A 21,643-nucleotide genomic window follows, 5' to 3' on the forward strand; every position below is an offset into this window, starting at 1 on the left:
GCATTTACCTGTCTTTAATTTATCTGATCCTTATTGTGTTGTATGAGATATATGACATTATTATCTTTATTTTACAGATTTGGTTATTGGGGGGGGCGCTTAAAAAGTAAGGTATCTTTTGAATATTATATGTTTTTAAGTGGTGGGGTGCTGGGCATCATTTCCCAGCCTGGTAGAGTATATACTCTTAGCCACTAGAGATACTTGATAAAAACAATAATAAATTTGAAAGGGTGTATGTAGGAGTCTTGCAGTCTTGCATTGTGTGCTATTGGGTAGTTACTCAAGTGCTCAACTCTCCACAATGTAACTACCTTCAAGATTGAGTGTCAGCTCTCCAGCTGTGAGCTACCATCTGGAAATCATGCTGCTCATTTGGCTTCCTCTTATACTTCATCATTCTAGAAGTTTCCCTTCAGAAATGGAGAGTAACTTTTTAGTATTAATTTTTAGCCCAAAGACGTAGAAGCCCCCTTCTCATGGAGTAGATGAATAACCCAACTGGCCTCCCATCATGTTTTTGAACTTACTATTTTCATTTGATGAATGAACTTATCTGTGCATCTCTTTTTGTCACAATGTTGTTTGGATATAATTTCTGATATGATGGGTATTTCAGGTGAATTCCAGTAGTGTTTTTTGGTTGCTGTGATTGTTTGTAGGTGTATGGGCCTCAGTAAATCATGTTCTCAAAGCTAATCCTTTCTTGTGGGCATAAACGAATTGTTACTAAGGCTTTTTGATTAGGTTACTTTAGTAAAGAGTGCCCCACAGTAGGACTTAATTCTCTTACTGGAGTCCTTTAAAGAGAATGTAATTCACAGAGAGAGGGAAGGAGAAAGTCATAGAACCCAGGAAAGGAGGGAAGACCAGCAGATGCTGCCATGTGCCTTCCCGTGTGACAGAGGAGTCCAGCATGGCTGGAAGCTGGTCTTTGAGAAGATAGTATCATCTGATGATGCCTTGCTTTGGACATTTTTCTCAGCCTCAAAACTATAAGCTTGTAAACTCATAAATCCCCATTTAAAAGCCAACCCATTTCACAACATCTGCATTTCAGCAGTCTAGCAGACTAAAACAGCTGGCCGTTATAGGATTTTGTCAAATTCTATGGTAAGAGTGATTGCATTTTCCTGGTGCTCCTAATATTATTTGAGCATCAGGGTCTTAGAAGAATGGATTGAACAATGGCTCTTGTAAGTTAAGGTCCCCATTAAATGTGAGCTTTGTTTCCTGGTGGCTAGGAGTAGATTGGTTAATATTGTAATTCTGTTAGTCTGATCCTCACTTTGAGATATCAACATTATAATATCTACATAATGAATAACAGCACTTTTCAATTTTGTCAAATATATGTCTCTGTGGTAATAAGCAAGAGAACTTAATTAAATATCTCTGCAACTTTAACTCTGTATGGGCACAAACTGGCGTATGCTGTCTTCTGAAACAGTTATTAAAAAGTTAAGTGTTAGCCAAATTAATTGGAGATACCAGTGATGGTTAGGTTAATATGTCAACTCAGCCGGGTGGTTATGCCCAGTTGTTTGGTCAAGAAAGCACTGGGCTAATTTCAATACAAGGACATTTAGTCATCAGTGCATAGATGACTGATTACATCTAAAGTCAGCCAGAGAGATTGCCATCATCAATGAGTGACATTTTATCCAATCAGTTGAATACCTTAAAAGGGGAAGTGATCTCAGCATTCAGAGATAATTTCCCAGCTTGTCTTTGGACAGCTAACATCTCCCAGGAACTCATAAAAGACCTTCATTGGACTTTCATTGGAGACCCTGGTTTGCAACTTTGCAACCTGCCTGTGGAATCTGGACTTGTGCATTCCCATGGTCATGTGAGAGACTCATAAAATCTCATACTATTGACAGATATCTCCTGTTGATTCTGTTTCCCTAGAGACCTCTGACTAATAGTTTGGTACTGGGAGTGGGGTTCTTGAGGAACAGAGTTGTAAACATGGGATGTTTGAAGTAGTTCTGGGAGTTTTGCAATTGGCTCTCTACTCTAATTGAACTCAAGGGTACTAATGACTCCCTTTCCAATATTGAAGAGGCCACTAACTATCCATGGTGTGTGTTGACAATAGAGATATGCAAAGTATCATCAGTGGATTCCCCTACTTTCATGCTTATAAGAAGCAAGGATCTGGGTAAGAGTATTTTCAACATCTTAACAGAGTTTTGTGGAGTCAAAAGGTATAATGATGTTGGCTGGCTCACCTTGATACTCTCGATACTGTTAGAAAAGAAAGAGATGAGTTAAAGGCTTCAAATTTGAAACTTAAACACCACAAGAATGATGCAAAAGTTTCTATGTGTACCCTGAAAGAAAATCTTGTTTCTTGTAGCCATTGACTTGAAATATCTGAGAACCAAACTTGACTATCATTGTAAGCATAGTAGAGTTACAAAGGAAACTAAAATCTCAACCCTGCAGGGTTTCTGCAGTTAAAGTGAAGGCATTGATTGGAAAAGAGTGGAACACAGATGACTGGGATGGAGACATATGGGATGATGATAATATTGGTGGGGCCACTGGAACCCTAATTCCATGTCTGTGTTTTCTCAGTGTTGCAATTTGAAGCTTTTGTGGACATCAGAAAGTTACATTCTTAATCTAATCCATTCCTGTGTATGTAAGCCTTTTGTAGGTGGGTCTTTTGATTAAATCACCTCAGTTAAGGACCTTTGATAAAATTGCATGGCTCAGGGTGAATCTTAATCTTCTTACTGGAGTCCTTCATAAATGAAGGAATAAAAGCTGGAGACACAGAAAAAAAACATCAGAGACACACAGGAACACAGTAAGCAATGTACAGAGACTGAGAGAGAAGACCCTGGGAGCTAGAGGCTGGAATTGATGAAGCACAGAGTGAGGAAGACACTTTTTCCAGAAGCCGAAAACAGCAAGGTCCAGAGGAGAGGGGAGAGATGAGTGGATGCCCTCATGTTCCTGATTACCTACAGCTAGAGCTCAGGAAGAAAGTTTATTCTGATAATGCCTTTGTTTGGACACTTGCATGGCCTCAGAACTGTAAGTTTATAAGTTACTAAATCCCCAGTATAAAAGCCTACCCATTTCTGGTATATTGCATTCGCAGCCTTTAATAAACTAAAACAGAAATTGGTACCAAAAGAATGGAGTTGGTCTGCTATGCAAATACCAAAAATGTTAAAAGGGCTTTTTAAAATGGGAAAGGGGAAGATTCAGGAAGAAAAAGTCTAGATTGCCTTGAAAAGACTGTTGGTAGAAATATGAACGCTAAAGATGTTTTCAGTGAAGACTTAGACAGAAATGATGAAAGTATCATTGCAAACTAGAAGGAAAGTCATTCTTGCTTTAAAGTGGCAGAGAACTTGGTAAAATAGACTCCTGATGTTAGATAAAAGGCAGAATTTGAAAGTGATGAGCTTAGATATTTAGCTGAGGATATTTCCAAACTAAATGTGGAAAGTGTAGTCTGCCTTCTCCATGCAGCATATTGTCAAATCAGAAAGGAATAAGATAAACTGAGAACTCACTGGGCACAAAGATAGCAGACATTGATTGTCTGGGCATTGTGTTACCAGATTTTGTCTAGGTTCTTGACTATGCTGCAGAAATAAATTTCAAGAGCATGTTGGGTGAGTTAGGCCAGTAATTTATCAGGTAGGGAGCAATGAGAAATGGGGGAAAATAACAGATCAGGGCTCTCAGATAGAGAGGAAGGGGCTGAAAAGTGATAAAGCAGGCTGATTTACTGGCTAAAATTTCCCATTATAGATTATAAATCCCCAGGTTTACTTGCATAGTGATCCAAGTGGGAGAAGAAGGCAGCCAGAGTCAGGGTCCAGAGCAGAGAGAGAGCAAAATCAGCCCTTGTGCCTGATTTTTGAACCATTAATTATTCCACCCCTTTGCTAATGACAGGGAAGGAGTTCCAGCTCTTTGATTACCCCACCCATCAGTCCCCCATGATGGCCCAATGATAAAGACTTTGGGGAATATCCAGGGCTTCTCCTGGCTTCTGGAGGAAGTCATGTTCTGAATGACAGATTCTTGAGGAGGATCTTCCAGCAGCTATCTTGGGGATTATTGATGTCCATGTGAACTTCTTGCCAGGTTTCAGATCCATCTATTGATTCTCTATCTTACTGGCTGGCTTCATTCCCCCCTCAGAGTTTACACCTTTATTTCTTAAAGGAGTGCTGAAGGGAGATGAGCATTCTTCTGGAGATACTTCCTATGATTAGGGGCAGTAGGCCCTACCTGAAAAGGTACAAAAACCTCCTGCTATTCTGTCTCAGTTGGAGGAAGATGGATCTGGCATCTTGGGCAAAGCTGTATGAAGTCCCCATATGGCAAACAAGATGTTGATTCTGGAAGAAATAAACTTTATTAGAATTTTGAGAATATATGGTGCCACTAAGAGGACACTGGACCACAGAATTTAAAAAGGCCAGGTGCCTGCAAAGGCTGCATTTTCCCAAAGCTGGTGGGAAACAGTATTTTTCTTTGAGTTATTTTATGCTGTTGGCTAACTCTAGAGAGAGATTGCAGTAGACAATGGGGTTAGGTATAAATTGCCAATCCCAGTTCCTATGGTAGAGGAGAGGAATGAGAAAAGGCATTGCCTTTTCAGTTAAGCTATAGGATATGAAACAGACATGGTTTCTTAAAGGTATGTCTGGTTTGCCCTGCCCCTAGCAATAGGTATTTGGCTAGAGTTAGAGGGAGCAGCTGACTTTGACATAGTCTCTACTTAGCTTTTTCTCTTTAAGAGGTATTTTAAGCCATCCAGTGAATCCCATCAGGTGTTTCTGGTGAACTGACACTTTCTTGGGCTGCTGGCTTCACTCAGGATTAGTGCACCAAGCTGGAAATTCCTTCTTTAACATCTGTGGAAGTGGTCAGAACTACAGAGTGAAGTTCCTTACATTTTGGCTTTAATTGACAATGAGGCTTGTTTTCCTACCAAGTTTTGGTCAGAACCTGGTTTTCCAGGTTCTGGGTGAGGAATGGTTGTTTATGGACTATCTGAAAGGGGCTACGTTGAAGTGGTTCCTAGCCACCTTGTTTGCTGTTTCTTTTCTGGTGGGAAAATGCTTAGCCCTGGTAGGATGGCATGTCTGTCTGCCAGTCCTCTCCAGGGTATGAGTGGGACAGGTTTGTAATAAGGGTTAAAAGGGAGGCCTGGGCTAAGCACATTTATTAACTACTTAGAAAATTAAGTTTACCAGAATTTTTAATATGTTCAATGTTTATTTGCATATGGTCTAGAATAGAAAAGATGTTATTATAATCATCAGGCATGTATATAGAATACAGGAACAGTATTTAATACTAATTAATATACTACCAAAAGCTAAGTTTCTTTTTGAGCTGCACTTAATGGATTAAAGTTCCAGGCTTGCAATAACTTACATGTTATCTCTTCATGGGAGCAGGCTGTAAAGCCATTTGTGTTTAACTTCTGCATACAGTACTCTGGTGATAATTTTTCCGCTTGGTATGTCCTTCACACAACCAGCAAGCTGCAGCATCATTGACCCTAAAGAGAAGCTAAGAAGGTAGTTTCCAGTATTCCACCAGTCTGGTGCATAGCACCCTTCAGCACTATGAACCAGTGCCAATCTGGAGGTGATATCCATTGTCCATTTGGCTATATTAAGCCAATTATAATTGGCTGCTGCAGGAGTTTGAAAACTGCAACATAGTCTCCATCAACTCCAGGAGCACAAACAGAGATGTAGTAGATACCTTTGTTGTTTTAGGGGTTAGTGACAATCTAGCCAATAACTCAAATGGAGAAGCAACCAAGAAAGTTTGACAATGCTGAAGTCTATCTCTTGATTTTTATACACTTTTTTAAACACTTCAAATACAATGTGTAGCATATCAAATGAACTTTTTTAGTACTTTGCTTACTTCTACAGTTTTATCACAAAGATATTAATTAGCAGGTATTTTACTTTAGTAGTAGAGGAAAAACTACCATTTTTTAAAAAGTGAAAATTAAAGATTCCCAGTGGAACTAAGGTAACTTTTCATTACCACCACTTGAATATGTACTTTGAGGAGGCTTCCAGACAGGTTTCACTACTATGAAGTTATTTTGAGGGCTCTTTTTAATTACTCTAATTTGCTCTGTGACCTTGCAGTTTTGTACAAGAATTTCATTTCTTAATTATTGCTTATAACCAAAATTTATCCAATGTTTTAATACAATTTTCCTTTGCTTCATTTTTTACTTTGCTTTATTTTTTACTTTGACTTTAGCAGACCTTGGATGAGCAAGACTAATTCTATGTATATTCAATGAGGCTATCAAAGCCTCAAGGAAACTGGTTTCTCTCATGAATTACTGCTTTTAGGAAGCCCGACAGTCAAGACAATAGGCTTTCTTCACTTCCCAGTCCTGAGATAACAGGACTCCAGTGGCCACAGGACTGGAAGAGTGGATGTTCAAATTTGAGGGTTGAGAATTCCACCAAGCAGCAATTTAGTCCACACTTGTACCCATGAGAGAAAGCAGGGTCACTATACCACTAGGACAGGAGACAGGAATGTCTCAAGTTTGCTTTCCCCTGAGTCAAAGGGGCAGAAGCTGTTACGAAATGACCATAAGCAAAGGCAAGGGGTGAGGCTAGGCTTAGAAGTGACCATAAATGAAGGTAAGGTCAGTTTTAAAATTTACACTTATAATAGTAGGCTTAGGCTAAATCTACCCAATTATAATTTCAGTTATTATCCTTCTGTTTCATTATATAAAGGCATATATAAATGATCTTAACTCTTAATTACAGTTTCTAATAAGCTTTTACCTTGAAGTAAATTGGGTACCTTTATTAACTAAGCTACAAGAATTTTATTAGTAACAACTTTGTGAATGTGTTCTGCTTTTCTAACAGCTGAATTAATTCCACTTGTGATTTATACATTAAATCCACTCACAAGACAGTATTGACATTTAAAGACTATTTTTAGGTTACCTTTCACTGTCATCCAATTTGTAATAGGTGAACCCCAAATCTGATTTCCTAGGCACAAGCAAACTGACAAAGTTAAATGCAGATTTCAAAGTTGAACACAAAGTTAAGCACAGTTTAAAACAGAAGAGAGAATTTTATACCTTTAGCATTTCTAGGAACTCTCTACTCTTAATTGATGGCACAAAAGGTTTCTTATTTTCCAGGAGAGGTTTAGTAACAGTCTTGATCCTGATCTCTATTCATACCTTTTATAGGCAAACCAAGTTTAAACTGAGAAGGCTGTTTCTAAAAGAGTGTTATTCAAAGTTTGAGACTTATTTCCTCATTTCTTTAAGGAGATTTGACATGAGGTTTCTGGGTCTCAGATCTGTCTTTCCTATTTTCTTACACTGGTTTACCTGGAATTCAGGATTTCATACAATTGCTGCTCTCAGCTATACTGTGGCCATATAGAACAGCAGTAGGCAGAATTTTCTGGTTCTTGAGGAGACACTCCTATGGAGAGTTTACTGGTGGGCTAAGAGGCTGCACTCATTATTCTAGGAAGAGTGAAGAAGCACTTTTTAGTCAACCGATCTGGCATCCCAGAGTCCTAGTCTGACTAAAATGTTCACCACTCCACATAATTTGGAGTTGATGCTCTGTCCCAGCTCCTGAGAATTTCAATTTTCAGAGCCCAAGTGGCCTACAAGCATCCCTGTGGGCAACCTAGGTCTTGGGGGATAGCTGATTTCTGGAGATCAGATCAAAACACCCATGCCGAATTGGTGGGAGAAGTTTTGAGCAGTTATCCCAAATCAAAGTGCCTGAGATGTCTCAGGTTATTTGGCTGCCCTCTGAATTGAAGGACCCATGGAATAGGGGCCATTCCGAGTTTACTGCTCTGGTTCTCAGCACCCCTGCATTCCAGGGTCCAAGACTAACTGCACTGTTACCCAAACAGAAGTTACTGAGTTAAATCTCAGGAAATGTTTGGCTGCTCTCTGAATAGAAGTGCCCAACCTTTCAAGTCTTGGGGTCATTCAGAGTTACTTCTCTGGTTCCCACCATTCCAGGTATCAGAGACTCTGCCTCTGGGCATTTCTGGGGACATTCTGGACTTGGAAGACAGATCAGATAGATTAGATGCCCTCTGAGCTGAATACTACTCCTTCAAGGGAGAAGGGGCAGAAAGCTTCTTCCTCCTATCCTTCCAGAAGTCTTAGGCACAGGCCTAGTTTTATAACTTTACTGTCTGAAAGTATCTCAGTTAGACCAGCTATCAAAAGGTCATTAAGTGATTAGAGATCAATTGTTCTAGCTAACAATTGTTCTAGCTAAGGCATTGGGGCTCTGAGGCAATAGTTTCCTTGCTAGAAAAGGCATTTTCCATTTTACAGTTTTTAAGACATTCCAAACTATTTTAACACAAACCTGTAAAGAGAAATTCAGTAGCAAGAAGTAGGAAGAAAAAAAACATGGGAAAGGTTAATTATGCAAGGGTATCCTGGCCTGTGACCCCCCTGAGGAAGGGAACTCCTGTGGTATCCATTTTGGCTCTGCCTACTGCCTTCTCACTTCATCCCCCAGGTAACTGAGTGTAATTAGATAGGGAAACCACTTGCAAAGGTGTGGACTCACTGGGAGGGGCAAACCCCCAGCTCTCTACCCTTGCTGTGATGCCTTTGAGGGGAGAAGGCAGGAGAAAGAAACAACAGCAGGCCGGAGGACAAAGTCTCTGGCTGCTAAAAGGGCTTGAAAAAGAAACTTGGCAATGCCCAGCACTCTGCTGGGGAACCTCTGTCTTGGCAGTGCTGTGATTTGAGCCACTGCCCTATGACCCAGCTGTCCAGGCTGGGGTCAGATCTCATAAGCCTGGGCATGAGGTGCAGATGCTGAGAATTCCCATGCCCCAGCCTCTTCCCTCCTGGGATTATGTACTGTGGGGGCTCATAGCAAACCTGTTTAAAATGGAGAACCAGAGGAAGGCATTAAATAGGCTGGAGGCCACGGTTTCACTCACCAATAAGCTCCTGGGCAGGCTCATCAAATATGTTACCAGATTTTGTCTAGGTTCTTGACTATGCTGCAGAAATGAATTTCAAGAGCATGTTGGGTGAGTTAGGCAAGTAATTTATCCAGGTAGGGAGGGACAAGAAATGGGAGAAAATAACAGATCAGGGTCCCAGGTAGAGAGGAAGGGGCTGAAAAGTGATAAAGCGGGCTGATTTACTGACTACAATTTCCCATTATAGATTATAAATCCCCAGGTTTACTTGCATAGTGATGCAAGTGGGGGGAGAAGGCAGCCAGTGTCAATGTCCAGGCAGAGAGAGAGCAAATTCAGACCTCGCACCTGCTTTTTGAACCATTAATTATTCCACCCTTTGTTAATGATGGGGACGGAGTTCCAGCTCTTTGATTACTCCACCCATCAGTCCCCCATGAAGGCCCAATAATAAAGTCCTTGGATAATATCCAGGGCTTCTCCTGGCTTCTGGAGGAAGTCATGTTCTGAAGGACAGACTCTTGGGGAGGGTCTTCCAGCAGCCATCTTAGGGTTATTGATGTCCACATGGACTTCTTGCCAGGTTCCAGATCTATCTATTGATTCCCTATCTTACTAGCTGGCTTCAACTGATTGGTACTTTCTAACCATCCAGAAAGTAAATCCCTAGAGAATAGTGCCCCAGTGAGGTCTGAACATGGAACCAGCCAGTCCTTTCAGTGTAAGTCAGAATTGGAAATGCAGTTATCCAAGAGATATCTGTAGAAGGTCTTACTGTCTGATGGCTTGAACTCCTGTTTCCTATATGTGAAACCAACAATTTATTTTGAGAGATCTGTATGAACAGGACCATTGCTAGCCTGAAGTAAAAGTGACAGAAAAGGGAGAGATTGAAGGAAAAATTCCAGTACCATGAAATCAGAGGTCTGTACTAAAGGCATCTTTTTGGCCCTAGAGAGCAGACCCACCATTGTGTGTGGAAAAGGTGAGTATGCCTGGAGCTTGAAGAGGGTGGGCCTTCTACCCCATTATTCAGGAAGAGTGTTGCTGTCCCAGGCTTCAGAGAGGGAGGAGTACATTTCCTGGGCATTGGGGAGAGTTTGGCCCATACTCCACCTGTTCTGAGGTGGTTGAGTGTGTCTTAGAAATTGGGAAGAGTCCGACCATCACCCCTGTGTTCCAGAGGGTAGAGCCTGGAGTCCTACCACTACCCTAATGCTTCATGATGGTGGAGCTGAGAACATAGCTACTGAGAAAGCCGATGGAAAGGGTTGAAACCCTGAGGACAAGAAACCATGGTTCTGTAGATGACTCTCAACCTGTGAAATCTAACGGAGGATGCCCTGCAGGTTTTGGGAACTGTTTGGGACCCATGACTCCTGTTTTCCTTCCAATTTCTCCCTATATTAATGGAAATATTTATTCTATGGCTTTCCTTTCTTTGTATATTAGAAGCAGATAACTGGTTTTCTAAGTTTCATAGGACCACAACCTGAGGGGAGTTTTGCCCCAGAACAGACTACATGCCTACAACTGATTTTTATGAGACTTAATACTGTTACTAAAATGATTTAAGATTTTTGAAGTATTGTGATGGAATGAATGTATTTTGCATATGCAAAGACAAGTGTTTTGGGGGTCTGGAGAGTGGGGTGTGGCAATTTAAAGCTTAGTGCTTTCCGGGATATCATGTTCTTAAAACTAATCCATTCCTGTGTATGTAAACCTACTTTAGGTGGGATGTTTTGTTTAAAGTGCTTCAGTTAAGGGTCTTTGAGTAGATTATGCGACCCAGGGTAGGTCTTACTTCTCTTCCTAGAGTCCTTTATAAACTGAGGTATAAAAAGCTTTATAAAAAGCCACAGACTGAAAAAAAGCTAGAGACGGAGATCTACCCAAAGGTGAAATCAACAAAACTCAGAAACTGAGAAGAAGCCATGTTAGCCAGAGCTGAAAGCCACGAGGTCCAGAGGAGAGGGGGTTGTCTAGCTGACATTGCCTATGTCTAACTGCCCACAGCTGCAGCTCAAGGAGAGCCCTTAGCCGGATGCCTTGATTTGGACATTTTTCTCCCCCTCAGAACTGTATGCTTATAAGTTAACAAGACTCCATTGTAAAAGCCAACCCATTTCTGGTATTTACCTTGGCAGGCTTTAGCAACCTGAAACACTAAGGAACAGTTTCTATTGATTACTTTTGTTTTTCTGTGTTTGGGCTACACTTTCTTGTTTCTATGGAGGTCTCATAACATTTCACTGAAACCTGAACATTTAATATTATTATGTGGCAAATCCTGAAATCAGAATTTTCATTCCCCAGGGTTTGTTTTTGCTGCTTCTGAAGTTGTTGTTCTTTGTTCAGTTATTTTTCTGACCCAATTTTGTGAGGTCTGCATTCTTGGTTGTTTATGACTACTGAGGTCTCTGTTCCATTAGCTTAGTTGTGAATTAGATATTTGACAAAGATTTTCATAAATGCCTGTAACCAAAAATTAAAAAAACTAAAGTATCCAGTCTTTGCAGATTACTTCTGTGTACATGTTGAGGCCAGACTCTGAAATTCAGCCAGGTGTTTACAACTCAGCCATAATTTTCACTTCCTGCTTGTGCATAGATTGCAAGTTAGCTGGAGGTAACAACTTTGCTTTTCTTAATTTCTTTTCTGATGATGCACCCATCCCTGTGCATGCACAAGCAATTCTGCATTTCCAGGAATATATGGGAGTGCTACAAACCTCTTATTCTCCAAACCATCTCATTCCCTAGGCTTGCTTTTGAAGAAGTTTGGATTGTTGATTGTCTTCCCCAACTACTATCTCTTGTGCCAGGAGGAGGCAGGTAATACGTTTGGCTTTAAATTTTTTGGCAAATTCTTCCTGGTCAGTCAATTAAACCCTGAGAGAGATCCAATTAAATGACATAAAGGCCAGTCTTTTGAGCCAGTTCTTCAGGGAACCTCCAGGTAGGTTAAAACAAACCACCACGATTTTGAATGACTAAAGCCCACGCTGGTCCCTTTTACTCAGAAACTGTACCAGGGATGTGGGTTGTTTTTTTCAAGGCTGCCATTAAGCTGTAATGCCAGGGATGTGGCCCACAGCAAGACACAGTTCCACAATTCTCTTTTACAGAGAGTCAGCTGTGGTTGCTGTTGTTTTTTTTTCTCTAATAAATACTCCCCTGTTGTTGTAAGCTTTTTATTAGATTGCAGCTGAGGCAGGCTAATAAAATAGGGAATCAATAGGTGGATCTGGAACCTTCTCAGGAATTGGGAAAATTTGCCTACTGCTGGTCTACATGGCCACAGTAAAGCTGAGAGCAGCCTCTCTTTGGGATCCTGAATTCCACTTAAACCAGTGTAAGAGAAGAGGACAGACAGAGCTGAGGGCCAGAAACCTCATGTCATGTCTCCTTATAGAAAATGAGGAAGTACACCTCCAACTTTCATTAAGTCCCTATTTGAAACAACCTTCTCAGTTTTAAACTCAGTTATGCCTAATAAAGCTGTGAATAGGGATCAAGATCCAGACCAGTTACCAAACCTCGTCTGGAAAATAAGAAACCTCATGTGCCATCGATTAAGATCAAAAGTTCCTAGAAATGCTAAGGGTATAAAATTCTCCCTTCTGTTTTAGTCTGTGTTTAACTTTATGTTCAACTTTGAAATATTCTTTTAACTTTGCCAGTTTGTTGCGCATAGGAAATCAGATTTTGAGTTAACCTATTAAAAATTGGATAATTGTGAAAAGTAATCTAAAATGAATCTTCAAATGTCAATACAGTCTTGAAAGAGGATTTAATGTATAAATCACAAGTGGAATTAGTTCTACTGATAGAAAGCAGAAAAATTTAGCAAAGTTGTTACTAATAAAATTCTTATAACTTAGTTAATAAAAGTACCCAATTCACCTTAAAGTAAAAACTTACTAGAAACTTTAATTATTAGTTAATATCATTATATAAATGCCTATATATTATAAAACAACATAAGGATAATAACTGAAATTATAACTGGGTAGATTTAGCTTAAACCTACTATTGCAAGTGTTTACATTGCATTGGAAATATTTAGAAAGTGTGTAAAAATTAAAGGAGTTATACCTCAGCATTGTCAAACTCTCTTGTACATTCAAACCAGGCCTTCAATGCACTGTAGTTTGCCTCTGCATTTGAGTTTTTGGCTCGGTTGGTCACTGATCCCTAAAACAATACAGGTATCTATTACATCTTTGGTTGTGCTCCTGAAGTAGATGGAGACTATGTTACAGTTTTGAACTCTGGCAGCAGCCAGCAATGGCTCAAAATGGCCAGATATACAATAGATATCGCCTCCAGACTGGTGCTGTTTCATAGTGCCAAAGGGCACTGTGCTCAATGCCAGTGAAATACTGGAGCCTACCTTTCTAGATTCTCTCTAGAGTCAAAGGTGCTGCAGCATGCTGTCTGTGTGAAGGACATACCAAATGGAGTAATAATTTCAAGAGTGATGTAAGTAGAACTTAAACACAATTGGCATTATTGTCTGCTCCCTTTGAGAGATAACATGTAAGGTATTGCAAATCTGGAGCTTATCTCTATTAATTGCAACTCAAAGAGAAACTTATGCAATGATAGTACATTAATTAGTATTAAATACTGCACCTATATCTTCTTCTCTAGATATATACCTAATGATTATGGTGATATCTTTTTTATTCTAGACCATATTCAGAGAGATATTGAATATGCTAAAAGTCCTGGTAAACTTTATTTTCTATTAGTCAGTGAACATGCTTTTAAGATAAAAATTGGCCACCTTGCTTAAGAGCAGTGGGGGCAACAGCCCTTTTAATTTAGAAAGCCACTAAATTAACTTGGGGTTGGCCTCGCAGTCTTCAATCCACACCAGGTAAAAGACCTGCTTAATGCAGTTCTCCCTCCTAGCCCTTATTCCAAAACCTGTTCCAATCATACCTTGTGGATGACTGGCAAACCTACATGCCATCCTACCAGGGTTAAGCATTTCCCACCAGAAGGGAAACAGCAAACGAGGTGGCTAGGACCTACTTCAGCTTAGCCCTTTCAAGATGGAAAACCTTTCCTCACCCAGGACCTGGAAGCCACTGAGCTGTAATGCCAGGGATTTGGCCAGGGTAAGATAAAATGCCACAGTTCTCTTTGACAGAGAGTCAGCTGGTTGTTGCTGTTGTTTTTTTCTCCCATAAATATTCCCCTGTTGTTGTAAATTTTTTATTAAATTGCAGGGTTCCAAAAATGTTCATTCTGGTTATTTTTCCCAGCCTAATTGTTGCATTTGTGAAGGGATGGCATATTAGTCAGTCAAAGGGGTACTGGTGCAAAGTACCATAAATCTTTTGACTTTTATAAAGGGTATTTATTTGGGGTAGAAGCTTACACTTACCATGCCATAAAGTGTAAGTTACTTCTCTCACCAAAGTCTGTTGCCATGTGTTGGAGCAAGATGGCTGCCAATCTGCAAGGGTTCAGGCTCCCTCTTCCTCTCTTGGCTCTGTTGTCCCAGCTTCTTCCTGTATCAGCTGTAGGTTGAGATAAGTCTTGTCTATCTCCTGGGGCTCATTCCTCTCCAAGCTCAGCTGCTCTCATCTCTCTTCAAGGTCAACTGCAGACTATCAGGTGAATGGCTCATTTCTCTTAGAGGGCCTCTGCTCTGTCTAATGTATCTGCTTCTCTGTGTGTTTATTCCTGGGACCCCAGCCCAAAACTCTAACTTCCCTTCTTTGCAGTGTGGTTTTGCTGTGAGTCCCTGCCCAACAAGGGGGTGGGGACCCTACATCCTTCTGACATGCCCCAATCAAGTAAAAGTGAAACCTTTGAGGCCAATATAATCTAATATGCCCAGAGGAAAAGACCAGTTCAGAAACATAATTCAACGTCTATTTTTGGAATTTGTGAATAAGATCAAACTGTTACAGATGGATTTTGGCGATCCTCTACTCCACTATTTTTGCTAATGTCTCCTTCACACTTTTATCTTTTAAGTTTTTCACAGTTGCATCACTTTATCCCCCTAACTTAAGTTTATTGCACTTTAACTGGTCATTAGATATTTTCAGTATGATAGTACATTGTGCGCATTTGTCTGAAAGTTCTGAATGTTTAATCACTGTCCCCAGGTCATGGTACCACACTAATTCAGAAGACCTCTGGTCCCCTGCTGGGAGGTGCACCAGGGACTCAGATCAGTCTGTGACTCAGAGTCACTATCATCTTTTTTGTCCCTTTAACTTTCAATCCGCATCTGCTTTAATTGCACTGATTCTGCTTTTGTGGCATTATCAGGTTTTTAAAATCCATCAGGGCTGGGATAAGTTGCATCAATCCCTTGCATTTATGTAGAGCATGAGAATTTAATGGGGTCACCTGACCACCTATTCTCTTACAGTGAACCAGTAAAGACCTTAGTAGTTAAACCATTAAATTTTTAGTTTTTCATGCCACTTTAAGTTAATTATCTGATCACTTTCACTTGCTTTAATTATCCTAAAATTTTTCCATTATTTTTATCTTTACTTTCTTTAGAATATTCCTAATATATATTCCTATATATAACTTATAGAATTATAATTATATATATGTATATAAGCTAGTAGATCCATGACAACTTCACACACCTCACTCTGCCTTCCCAACCATGTCAGGAAAAGGAGTCCTAGCCGCTAGAGTGATTTTCATCACGGCATCAATCATCACCTGATTCGAAGGCATAAAATTAGGGGATGCTTTAGTATCATCATACAACCAATCCACATTGCATCTATACATCTATTTTATAGTACTCATCAAATTGTGTTATACCAATTCTTTATAGTTCTGTTTATTCCACTCTGTTCAGATTCCTTGATGAAAGGGATTATAACAACCCCATCATCTGGTGGAGATACATATTCTAAAATATGATAATGAACATGGACATATTTTATGAATTCTAAAATGCTGTAAGGTATCATTAAAATGTAGAAGAATAAGAAATAAAAATAAAAGTAGTATTTCATTAAAAATGTTTCCTGGGACACATATGAACTTGGCAAAAATATGAAATATCAGAGACATTTGTGAAAGGTACCCTATCCTCTGCTTTAGGAAGAAAAGAATTACAGAAAAATACCTCAATTTTATTTCTTTTAAAAATGTTTTTGATGGAATTATCCAGGGCTATATTTAAAACTTCATTTCAATTCTAAAATATAGGTGTAAATCTATGTGAATAGGATAATGGGAGTTCTTAAGAAATTCCTTATACTATGCTTATTGGTATAATGTTGCAACCTTCAGGATTTTGTTAGTCATATAAAGTAGTTTCTATAGTAAATACTTGGCATAAACATGTTATGTGTTTTTAACACAACTTTGTTTTTCCAGCACACATTTCCTTGCAAAATGTTCAGTCAGATATTGTATCCTCAGTGCCAAGACCAATGCCCGGTGCTTAGTGGGTGCTCGGTAAATATTTGCTTAATGGAAGAATTTAATTTAATGTATTGGAAAAACATTCTCAAATTTTAAATTTTAGTAAATAAACCCAGTTACATCTCAACCTCCAAATATAAAAAGTAACTACAATCTTAAAAGCATTTGTTTTTTTTCTCGAATATTAGACTTTTGTCATTGTTACAGATTCATTTATTACTGGTGAGTCTGTGACTTTGGCAGATCACTTTACCATTAAATACATTCAATTACTCTCCTTTCTCATGAAAAGAGAGTCATAATAGGTGACTCCTATGGTGGTTTCCTATCCTAAACATCTATAAATTTATATGACAATTTTCTTTTTTTAAAATTTATTGAAGTATATCACTCATACATAAACATACATAAACAATAAATTATAGTAATAGTTGTGGATTTACAAAACATACATAGCATCATACAGGATTCTCATAATTCACCCTACCACCAATACCTTGCATTGTTGTTAAACATTTTAAACTAATGATTAAAGAGCATTGTCAAAATATTACTACTAACCAAAGTATTTTCCTGCAACCCACACTATTATAATTATATTTATATCATTTATATATGAACACACATAAACAATAAGTGTATAGTAAAAGTTGTGAACCCACAAAGCAAACATGCATAATGTTATACAGGGATCCCATATATCAACCCTCCACCAACACTTTGCATTCTCATAAGATATATGTTACAGATTATGAAAGAATATTGTCAAAATCTTACTACTAATCATAGTTCTTATCTTACATTTGGTATAGTTTTCCCTCAATACACCCTATTGTTATTTTTTAAATATATTTTTTATGACAGAGGTTGTAAACTTGTAAAACAATCATGCACATGTGCAGAATTCCCAAACAACATCCATCTATCAACACACCATATTGTGGTGGAACATTTGTTACAGATAAAATAATACCATCTGATTGTTACCACGTCCATAGTTTATATTTGGCACACATTCTCCATACTGCCCCGTTATCAACACAGTACATCTTTTGCACAGATGCAAGCATATTACATTATTACTGTAAACCACAGTACATAGGTCACTCCAGTTGTATTTTTCCCATGCTTCTTCACATTCCCACCATGCTGTGTAGTGATGCACATTTCTAGACTCTCTTCCAGACATTTCTCTCCTGTCTTTTCTTTTCAGGCTCTAGCACACCCTTTAGCATTTCCTGAAAATCTGGTCCCTTGGTTAGAAATTCTCTCAGTTCCTGTTTATCTGTGAATATTGTAATCTTGACCTCATTTTTGAAAGACAGTCTTGTCAGACATAAAACTCTTGGCTGTTAAGTTTTTCTCTTGTAGTATCTTAAACATATCATGCCACTGTCTTCTTGCCACCATGGTTTCTGGTGAGAAATCAGCACTTAATCCTATTGGGTATCTCTTATATGTTATGTACTACTTTTCTCTTGCTGTTCTCAGAATTCTCTTTTTGTCTTTGGCATTTGACATTCTGATGAGTATATGTGTCTTGGAGCTGGACTATTCAGATTTTTTTGGATGGAGTACGTTGTGCTTCTTGGACATGGATATCTATATCCTTCAATAGGATTGGGAAATTTTCTACCATTATTGCTTCAAATATTCCTTCTGAGACACCAATGACACATATGTTTGCATGTCTTTTGCCCCAGAAGACTTCTGATTATTCAGTCTGTGCCAGCCAAAGTTACCTGCAGTTACCTGGATAGGCTGGTGCAGGTCCCGCCAGCCTCTTCCCTGCCAGAAGTGGGGCTGAAGTGTAGGCTAGGGCTGCAAGTCAATCTGGGTGAAAGAAACCAGTTCCTAGTGTCACTGTGATTTTTGATCCTGGCTTCCCCTCAGGCTGGCAGTTGAGTCAAAATGGTAGCCACTGGCCTCTTTCTGACTGGGACATCTGTAACCCTCTGAGTTACCCCGAAATCATGAGCAAGGTGTTGAATGTGCTGATGGTTTCAATGTCATGGTTCTCTGGTGGAATCAACTCGATTGTGCAAACAGCTTTTGCAATGCAGCTGCTGTTTTGTGGGAATAACATTATCAATCATTTTGGATGTAAAATCTTAGCAGTACTGAAGTTAGTTTTTTTTTTTACATTTCCCTGAATGCTGGTATCCAACATGATCTTCCTAGTTCTTCCGTGGCTGGTCATCTACTTCTCCTATATTTTTATCCTCTCCATGATCTTGAGCATGAAATCAGCCACAGGCAGGCACAGGCCTTTTCCACCTGCTCTTCACACCTGACTGTGATGATGATATTTTACGGTACCATTTTCTTTATGTATGCAAAGCCCATATCTCAAGACCAGTTGGAGAAGACAAGTTTCAAACATCAGACAAGTTCATGTCCCTGTTTTATGGGGCAATAACCCTTATGTTGAAACCTGTAATCTACAGCATGAGGAATAAAGATGTAAAAGCTGTTGTGCAGTATCTTTTGACTTGGAAACCTATTTAATAAGAAACCTGGAAAATGTGCATGGTCCGTAATCTTCTATAATAAGAAGAAAATCAACCTTATTAGCAAAATCAATGAGGAACTTCACTGAGGAAACCACAGTTAGGAAGAGAGATTTTTTTCTTTGCCTTCACTAGACTTGCTTACCTAGAATCACTGAGGACCATAGTCTGCTAACAATCCAGCTTCCAACAAGTTCTGATCCAGATTTTCAAAGACAAAGTATTCTTTTAGAATCTTATCTTTGTTGATTTGTGGAATGAATGTTCTGGTGTACTCTGTGGCAACCTAAAGAAAAAAATTCACACAACAATTTAGATATAGACAGGCAGAGATAGAAATTCTGCTCTACCTCAGACTACTTAAATGTTATTAGGTACTCAAGTGAAAATAGAGACATTATCTCTCTTTATCCCTAATTATACTTTAGTGTGTATTTCCCAAAAATGAGAAAGTCTACTGTGTTTTTCTGGGGGCCTTTTCCCCCCAGAATATTAGTTTTCATGTCCCCTTAATTTCATTTATGCATTTTTACTGCAATAGTTTCTTGCTAATTTGTTTAAACCTGGAAAGCATAAAGAGCTTCAATTTGATAATAAATGCCTCTGGGTAAAAGTGAGAGGATTTTTTCCACTTTCATTAGTGACCAGACCTTCTCATGATTGACACATTATTTCTTTTGTTAGGTTGAAAAATTGTTAGATACTTTCCAGTCCCAGGGATTAGAATCTATTCTTTGTAGTTTCGAGCCTGGATATCTTATGTCTAAACTTTTTTTTTTTTAAAGATTCATTTATTTATTTATTTATTTACTTACTTACTTATTTATTTATTTATTTCTCTCCCCTTCCCCCACCCCAACCCGGTTGTCTGTTCTCTGTGTCTATTTGCTTCATCTTCTTTGTCCGCTTCTGTTGTTGTCAGAGGCATGGGAATCTGTGTTTCTTTTTGTTGCGTCATCTTGTTGTGTCAGTTCTCCATGTGTGTGGTGCCATTCCTGGGCAGGCTGCACTTTCTTTCACGCTGGGCAGCTCTCCTTACTGGGCGCACTCCTTGCGTGTGGGGCTCCCCTACGCAGGGGACACCCCTGCGTGGCAGGCACTCGCTGCACGCATCAGCACTGTGCATGGGCCAGCTGCACACGGGTCAAGGAGGCCTGGGGTTTGAACCATGGACCTCCCATGTGGTAGACGGATGCCCTAACCACTGGGCCAAGTCCGCCGCTGCGTCTACACTCTTATAAGGAATTTTATACAGAGCATGCCAGAGAGGGCTATTTTGTGTGTGTGTGTGTTTTTTCTTTTTTGGTCCTGTTTTCCCAGTTTTGGTTTCATCTCTGTGTTATAAGCAGTTTAGGTAGACTCCTTCATTGGTCCTTACTATTCATCGTTTGCTGCCTGAGATACATGCATATGTCAAGATTTGCTAAATCTGAAATCTACTTAAAGGTAGAAAACTTCCTTTTAATTTTTCTTCATCGTAACACTATTACAAGACAAGTTTTGGACTGGGTAGACACTCAGCACATATACTTATGTTTTGATGGAAAATTTTACCACATATTTTTAGATCCTCAAGTGTTGCTCTGTATTTTGTATATTATGAAATTATATGCTGCTTCAATATTTAAAGCCATTGCTTGCAGTAGTATATTTCACTGAATGACAACTGAGGGAATGATGGAAGTTGAATGGGGGGCAAAACTTGAGCCTCCTTTTCTGAAGCTCTTTCTCACAGTTTTTAAATAGAGCTCTGAATCTATACATTTGAACACTATTCTCCATTACATCTCATGTGACATTCTGTCTCCACAGCTTAACAATGTTTTAAAACCCAGTATTAAATGCTATTTTTTTTCACAAAAACATTTAATTCAGATTAAAAAATTTGAATTACCAAATTAAAAAGCATGTATTAAGAACAATACAACCATCTCATCTCACAGAAGTACATTTAACTCAAATCAACAAATATTTATTTGAACATGTGTTTTGTGCAAGACCTTGTAAATAGTGCATGAACAATAAAAACTACTAAGAAATAATGTTGGTTACAAATAGAAGCCCTTTTAGCTGAAGAGACAAATATGTGGTAACTATAATAAGCATATTTAAATTAATACAATATAAACTTGAAGTCAGGTATTAAAAATTGAAGTGAATAAAAGATCCTGACAGGTTAGCATGGCCAAAGGAAGACTGCCTGGTATGAATGGCCAGTTATACTCATTCTGGGTCAGGAGACAATAAAGAGTAGTAAGTACTGAGGGCACTCACAAAGTGCTCAAATCCTAGGGCCACCATTCACATGGTATTCTGTAGAATACACCCCTTGGAGCAGTTATAAATGATGACTGGTTGTTCTTAAATACCCTGGGTCAGTTATTCATTAAAAGAATGAGCTCAGGGCTTCAAATTCCCAGCTCAACACTACATGAATGATGTCAAAGTTTCTATATGTGCCCTGAAAGAAACTCTTATTTCTTACACCTGCACATTTACGATTTATAAAAACCTCATGCGAGTCTCATTATGCAAGTAACAATCTTAAAACATGAATTAAATTCCCAACATTACATGGTGTCTGCTGTTAAAGTGAGAGCTCTGAATGGGAAGAAAAGTAACCCTGGAAATTTGAACAGAGATATATGGTCTGATCATGATGAACATGGGACATTGGACCCATAAATTCTGCTGTGTCTTCATTGCCACCTAAGTGTATTCTGCTCTGCC

At 39.0% G+C, this 21,643-nt stretch overlaps 1 pseudogene; it reads left to right on the forward strand.

Annotated features, from left to right (window-relative positions):
* Positions 1–17,811: 17,811 nt before the first annotated feature.
* LOC101434029 (olfactory receptor 13C3-like) lies at positions 17,812–18,911 on the forward strand (annotated as a pseudogene).
* Positions 18,912–21,643: the final 2,732 nt, after the last annotated feature.

Source organism: Dasypus novemcinctus, chromosome 8 (genome assembly GCF_030445035.2).
Source record: "Dasypus novemcinctus isolate mDasNov1 chromosome 8, mDasNov1.1.hap2, whole genome shotgun sequence".
In the NCBI taxonomy this organism is placed as follows: Eukaryota; Metazoa; Chordata; class Mammalia; order Cingulata; family Dasypodidae; genus Dasypus; species Dasypus novemcinctus.